Consider the following 7,467-nt stretch of genomic DNA (forward strand, 5'->3'; position numbering starts at 1 on the left):
TTGATTAAGTATACTCATGGGCATTTTATTGTCTTTATGGCCATTTTCAATGTTAGTGATTTTTTTATTTGATTCTCAGCTTGACTGTTATAGGTATGTATAAATGCTACTGACTTATATGCATTGATTTTGTACTCTAAGATTTTGCTGAATTTATTTATCAATTCCAGGAGTCTTTTGGTAGAATCTTTGGGGTTTTCTAAACATAAAATCATATCAACAGTGAGCAAGGGTTGTGGACCTTATTTTCCCAATTTAATGCCCTTTATTGCTATCTCTTGTCTGGCTAGGACTTCCATCACAGTGTCGAATAGAAATGGTGATAGTAGGCGCCCTTCTCTTGTTCATGTTTTTAGGAGGAATGCTGTCAACTTTTCTCCATTCAGTATGATGTTGGCTGTGGGTTATCATATATGACTTATAACTTTGAAGTATGTTTCTTCTTTGCCAGCATGTTCAATTTTTCCAGCAATATTATTTAAAAGGACTTCTTTTCCTTTTTAAAGGTTTTTTATCATCAAAGTGTCCTGAATTTTGTCAAATGATTTTTCTACAGCTATTTGAGATGATCGTGAGGTCTTTTTTTGGTTTTTATTGTTGTTCTATTTATATGGTGAGTCACATTTATTGACCTATGTGTGTTGAACCATCCTTTCATCCCTGGGATGAAGCCCACTTGATCTTGGTGGATTAATGTTTGATGTGCTGATGAATTTGATGTGGTGATATTTTACTAAGGATTTTTGCATCCATATTCATTGATATTGGTCTGTGGTTTTCTTTCTTTCTCTGTGCTCTTTATTGGCTTTGTTGTCAAGGTGATATTGGCTTTGTAGAATGGGTTAGGGAAGATTTGCATCTTCTTGATATTATGGAATAATTTCTGCAGCATGGGTACCAATTCTTCCTTCTAGGTTTGAGAAATTAGGCTGTGAGTCCATATGGTCTAGGGCTTGTTTCTTTGGAAGATTTTTGATTACTGCTTTAATTACTGAGCTCTTTGTTGATCACTTCAGGAGTTCTTTTTCTTCCTGGTTGAGTTTTGGGAAGTTTTGTGTTTCCAGGAATTTGTTCATTTCCTCTATGTTAAAAATATAAAATTTATCGAGCAGCACCTGTGGCTCAAAGGAGTAAGGTGCCAGCCCCATATGCCGAAGCTGGAGGGTTCAAACCCAGCCCTGGCCAAAAACTGCAAAAAAAAAAAAAAAAATGTATATATATATACATATTCCATGTGTATATATGGAATTAATTAACTAATTTGCATGTCATCCCTGTGCAGGGGCCATGTTAATTTTCTCTATATACTTCCAATTTTAGTTTATATACTGCTGAAGCAAACATCAAAGTTTCTGAAGCTATAGTCCATGAATGCTCTGATTCGAAATTTTCGAGGAAGTCTATTAAAAAGGAAGATTCTTAGTTCCTTTCTCAGTCTTGTGAATAAGAATCTCTGTGCCTCACAAGCCCCCATGGTAATTATTAAACTATCAGCTATTAATAAATACAGTATAAACTAAAATATCCAGGTTTCTCTGAGATGTAGACTAAAATGTGACCTAATTTCTTACTAACTTTCTTAGTTCCTGAATTAGCCACATTCTTTGGGTTTGGGAATCAGTTACTCCCTGGTTACTCAGTATAAAGAAGGTTTATAAGTAGACTACCTCAAGAACTGAGCTAGCCCTAGAGACAAGCTATTTCTTTTAATTTTCTTGGGAACCTCATAGTTTCTCTTCATGGAGCTTTTTATGTCTCATAATTTCAATTGCCGTGTATTACCATGATACTGCTTACAGTTTTTCTATATATTTATCTTCCACTGAAATATTATGTATTTAAGTTCAAACAATAAGAGAAGAAGTATGATTTACTTTGCTTTTTTTTTTTTTTTTTTTTTTACCAAGACAACATACAGGTTTTTGGCAAGCTTGTGGGGTAGCTGACCTCTAATCCAATAAGGGACACTTGGGAACAAGAACACCTGGTAATAATCATGTTTACCTAAGAAAAAGCCATTATTAAAGATTTAATACACAAGTGTCCTCAAAGAAAAGGTCTAGGGCAAGTGCTTACATCAGGAAGCCAATTGTACCTTCTCTCCCTCAGTCAAAATATTTGTAAACAATATTCTTTTCTTTCTTAAATAACACATTAGATTTTCTCATCTCTCTGCCTTTATGTGCATATTTCAATCTGAAATGCCTACTATCTTGATCTACATCTGAAGTTTTACTATTCCTTCAAGGTACTTTCTCAATTCAATTTCATGAGGTTTTTCTAAAATGTCTAAAAAGAATTAAATCTTTGTGAACTCTTTTTTTAATGACCCTTTAAAAATGTCTTTATTTGGGGCAGTGCCTGTGGCTCAATGAGTAGGGCTCTGGCCCCATATACCGAAGGTGACAGGTTCTAACCCAGCCCTGGCCAGACTACAAAAAAAAAAATAGCCAGGTGTTGTGGCTGGCACCTGTAGTCCCAGCTACTCGGAAGGCTGAGGCAAGAGAATCACCTAAACCGAAGAGCTGGAGGTTGCTGTGAGTGCCATGGCACTCTACCAAGGGCAACAGAGTAAAAACTCTGTCTCTAAAAAAAAAAAAAAAAAAAAAGAAAAGAAAAGAAAAAAAGTCTTTATTTATTTTTTGTATTTTTAAATATTATTTTTGCCTGTCATGTCTATAGTGTTTGCCTATATTTAAAATCCTTTGGATAATTGTGAATCACCAGAGATTGAGAAACTTTTAAATTTATTTTATAGCTCCTCTGTATAGTTAAATATAGTGATATAAGCATTAATCACTAAAATTGTGGTTTTGAATTTTACTTACTAATATGGCAAATCCAGAATTATGAAGTTCAAATCATTATTTGAGATTTTTCATTTGATTTAGGGTAGTATTACATTCAATATGATTGTATCAGTTTATATAATGTTAAAAATATTAAATATTATTATGTGAGACAAAATAATATAAAAAGCAACACTTATAACATGTGTTCCTTCATAAAACATGGAGATTCTAATAGGTATTATGTGTCCCACGGTTTATCTGATGATAAATAAATTAACAACACTAAAAATTTCAAGTCTTACTATCTTAGCTACTCTGGGTCTTATTTTTTCACTTATAAAATAAACAGAGTGGTCTGATTTGTTTAGATTGTTTATAAAATACCTTACAGTTCTGACACCCTGAAATCTTAGGAACCTTTTTATATTATTACCAATATTACCTTCCTTGTTATTCTTCTTTTCTCTTCATTTTCATATCCATCAATTTTTTATGCTATTTTTCTTCCTCATCCGTTAAGATCTAAATTTATTGAATTTGCATTAGTCAGACTTTACTTGCTTGCTGCCTTCCTTAGGTTTAAAATAGAATTTTCTCACTGACCCTGTTATCTTCCATTTTAAGGTACATTGGAAGGAACACTCTAAATCGCATATCTTAAGTTTAATTTCTTGGAATTTAACTTAATTAAGATGTTTAGAATATTTTGTGCAATTACAGAATCTAATTGCATGACAATATGTACAAGGCATTCCAGGAAGTTTTGGAACACATGCATTGGGGATTCTCTCTTCTCCTGTCTCTCCTTAGCCCCAGCTGGTGAGTCAGAACTGCACTGGCAGAACCTGTGGAAGATCCTGGAAAATACGATTCCTTAGGAAAGCAGATTATTCTTCGCTGTGGAAAATGCCAGGTTGTAAAAACAGAGGCTGGATGACTGAATTTATAGCACTAATTATCTCAGAATGGTAATTAACTATTTTCTTCAAGTTTTCAGCAATTTAAATGCCTCCTTTAATGCTGCAGCTGTATTGTGTTTTAGTATGAGTGTGTTTGGATCTTCTGTTTGGATTCCAGAGAATAATTGCTAACTTGTTTTTACTTTTCCTTCCTAGGTATTTTGCATTCATTCCTCCACTGGATCTCATTATCTATGATAAGAAATGCTTTAGTGTAGATTGATTTTTCAATTAAGATGACCACGAATGAATATATAAATTTTTGACCTTAATATCAACATCTTTTTTTCATGAAAATTACTGATATGTTTCAATTTATTTTACCATCTTAATTTCATACATAGAAATTTTAGAGCTCTATTAGGTTAAACTGAAAAGCCAGACTCTCCTGAGTTTACTGCTTACTAGCTACTGAGTTTGAACAATTTATTTAAATGATTTATATGTCAAGTTCCTCATATTTCTAATGGAATAATAGTATTTCTTACTCAGTATCATTATAAAGATTAAGAGAGAAAGCATCTAATATACTCACGATATTGCCTAATTTTATGATATGTATTCAATGATTTTGCATAAATGTATTTAACTTTATGCTTTCCATAACATTCTTTCACTGTTACTTTCTCTTTTCTATATTTACATTGGATTAATTTTAGTGTACTATGATGTATTGTTTGTCACTACCACTAGTTTCAAGGTTTTACATTTTATGTTATTTTTATGGTTAAATTTAATGTTTGGATTTAAACTACAGTTTAATATATAGCTTTAGTTTCCTCACAAAAACACAAAGATTATAAGAATACTTTAAGGATTGTATTTACTCATACATTTCCCAATATTTGCTTCTGTTGATTCGTATATTCTACATCTTCAAGAGTTTCAATCCTTCTTTCTCAAGGAGAGTCTTGTCAGGGGAAAGCTCTCTCTGTCTTTATTTGAAATTGTCTTTCCATGACCCTCACATTTGATAGATTAGCTGGGTAGAGAAATATAGGTTGACAGTTATTTTTTTTCTCCATTCTGTGAAGATATTTCAAAATCTTGACCTCTACTTTTTTGTTGAGCTATCTGTAACAGTCACTTATAGTAGTTTTAAAATACTACCTGGCTTTTCTATTTAGTTACATTTTAGATATTCTCTTTCACTTGTTCTGAAATTTCACTAAAACGTGTCTAAATGTAGAATTACTTTTTCTTTAGGTAACTTATGCTTTTAGAATATGTAGATGTTTAATTCTGAACATTTTCAACCATGGTCTATTCAAATACATGCTCCCTTATTTTCTGTATTGTCTTATTCTGGAGCACCTATCTAACATGTATAGGCATTCTTGTTCTATTCTCCCTCTCTCTGAAACTGTCTTTCATTTTTCTCATTCTCTCTGCTACATTACAGATAATTTTGCCAATTTATTTTTTAATCCTCCAATTCACTTTTTAGTTGTCACTAGCTTCCAGTGAATTGTTTTTATCATAATACCATTTCAATAAGTCTTCTTCTATGAGACTTCTTGTGATTGTAGAATGTCTCTATACAGTGGTTTTATATTTGCTTTTATTGGGAACACATTAGTCTGGGACAAGTTTTTATTTAATTATGCAGATGGGGGTTTCTACATGTTGCAATTATTGGCAATTTAGACTTTGATATTGATAATTCGGTCCATGTTTACAACTTGCTCTTTCTTTCCCATTCAGAACTTAGGCAGATAGATGCTTCATTGTTGTCTACCTCCTTCCTATGTCAGTGCGTAGACTTATAGTGTTTCCTTTTACTGGAGTTTCAACCTTCTTAGGGCCCCAGAGCTATTCATGAATCTCTTTGCCATGTTTTTATTTCAACAAACTAAAGTGAGGCCATTAAAATCCAAGTGCTTGATAGACTGAGCCTGCTACTCAACTCCTCTATAGTTTCGTTAATACTCTTAACTGTAGCACTTGGGGATTCTTCTCCTATATTCTCCATTCATCTACACATTTTACATGAAGGTCTGGCAATTAAGTACCTCCATGCACATACATTGGCAAAACTGTACAAAAGCACTCAGTAAGGTGTCATAACTTTGGTTTGTCACTGTCTCACAATGTGTTCATGTCAATGTGTGGTGGTGCCTTGCTGAGTGGTGTTCATTATTGTTGTGTGTTTTTGTGTGCTCTCATGAGAATTTCAGAGCTTGAATTAGAGCAACAAACAAACATTAAATTTCTTGTTAAACTTGGTAAGAGTGAAAGTGAAATCAGAGACATGTTAGTCTAAATTCATGGAGATATTGTCATGAAGAAAATATCAGTATATAAATGGATTAAATGCTTTTCTGAGGGGAGAGGAAAGCATCACTGATGAAAAGAGGTTAAGGTGGCTAGTAGCAAGCAGAAATGATGAAAACATTGCAAAAATTTATCAAATTGTGGATCAAAACCATCAGCGGACTGTGAGAAGCATAGCAAACCAAGTAAACATCCATGGAGAAACACTGAGAACAATCTTAACTAAAATCTTGGCAAGAGGAAGGTGGCTCTTGCATCACAACAGTGTACTAGTACATGCATCATTGTCAGTGAGGGAGCTTTTAGCCAGTCAACTGACTACACCCTCCCTGCTCACCTGGTGTAGCCCCAGTGAGTCTTTTCTGTACTCAAAGATAAAGGAAATATTGAAAGAAAGACATTTGATGATAATCAGGACATCAAGGGTAATACAACAACAGCATAGCTTCTCAATGGGAGTACTTCAAAAGTGACCATAGTGATAGTCATCATTATGGTATGTAGCATGTTTTATAGGATGTGTTCATGAACTTAATTATGGGCTCCATATATTGTTGTAAAATCCAGAATCTTTAGTTGTTTATATTGGGATAATTTTTGTACTATTTTAGTTCATCATTTTACAGGAATTTGATAGGCTAGCAGTATCAACATCCATATTTTATATATTAAAATGTCACCTTGCACAAGACATCATTAAAGATTCGGACAATACTTTTCAAATAATTTGAATTTAAACTTCTTTTATGGTAATGGCAACAAAGTCTTGCTATTAGAAATGGTAGGAAATCAAGGAGTTACCTGGTTTATCAAGAACCATACAATTGAATCAGCGCTTGTAGTTCAATGGCTAGGGTTTCGGCCACGTACACTGGAGCTGGTGGGTTCAAACCAGCCTGGGCCTGCCAAACAACAATGACAACTACAACAAAAAATAATAGTCAGGGGTTATGGTGGGCATTGGTAGTCATAGCTACTTGGGAGGCTGAGGCAAGAGAATCACTTAAGCCCAAGAGTTTGAGATTGCTGTGAGCTATGATGCCATTGCAATCAGCCCCAGCATGACTGAGTGAGACTCTGTCTCTAAAAAAAAAAAAGAAAAGAAAAAAAGAAAAGAAAAGAAAAAAAAGAACCATACAACAAAACTTAGAGTGGACACCCAGAGCTTCTTCTGGCTTTACATCTAAGATCTTCCTATATAGCAAACAAATTCGAAGAGCAGAAACAAATATACAGGTCGTAATAATATAAAAAAAATGCATTGTGGTTCAGAGATGTTAGTAACAAAAGAATTGTCAGTAAAAAATAATGATAATGAAATCAGATTAAAGTTATTTGAAAATCTGAAATTAAAAAGAAAATAAATTATTCATGAAATTCTGAAGTTCTCAAAGATCATTTTTTTGCTATTTATAATACTGCATTTGTATATACCACCCAAA

General features: G+C 33.3%; 1 non-coding gene across 1 annotated transcript; it reads right to left on the minus strand.

Annotated features, from left to right (window-relative positions):
* Positions 1 to 1,237: 1,237 nt before the first annotated feature.
* On the minus strand, positions 1,238 to 1,340 carry LOC111726304. Its single transcript, XR_002774113.1, has one exon. It is a non-coding gene; the product is annotated as a U6 spliceosomal RNA (small nuclear RNA).
* Between the last annotated feature and the right edge of the window lie 6,127 nt (positions 1,341 to 7,467).

The sequence above is a fragment of the Otolemur garnettii genome, unplaced genomic scaffold, assembly GCF_000181295.1.
Source record: "Otolemur garnettii isolate 467f Iridium unplaced genomic scaffold, OtoGar3 scaffold00060, whole genome shotgun sequence".
Taxonomy (NCBI): Eukaryota; Metazoa; Chordata; class Mammalia; order Primates; family Galagidae; genus Otolemur; species Otolemur garnettii.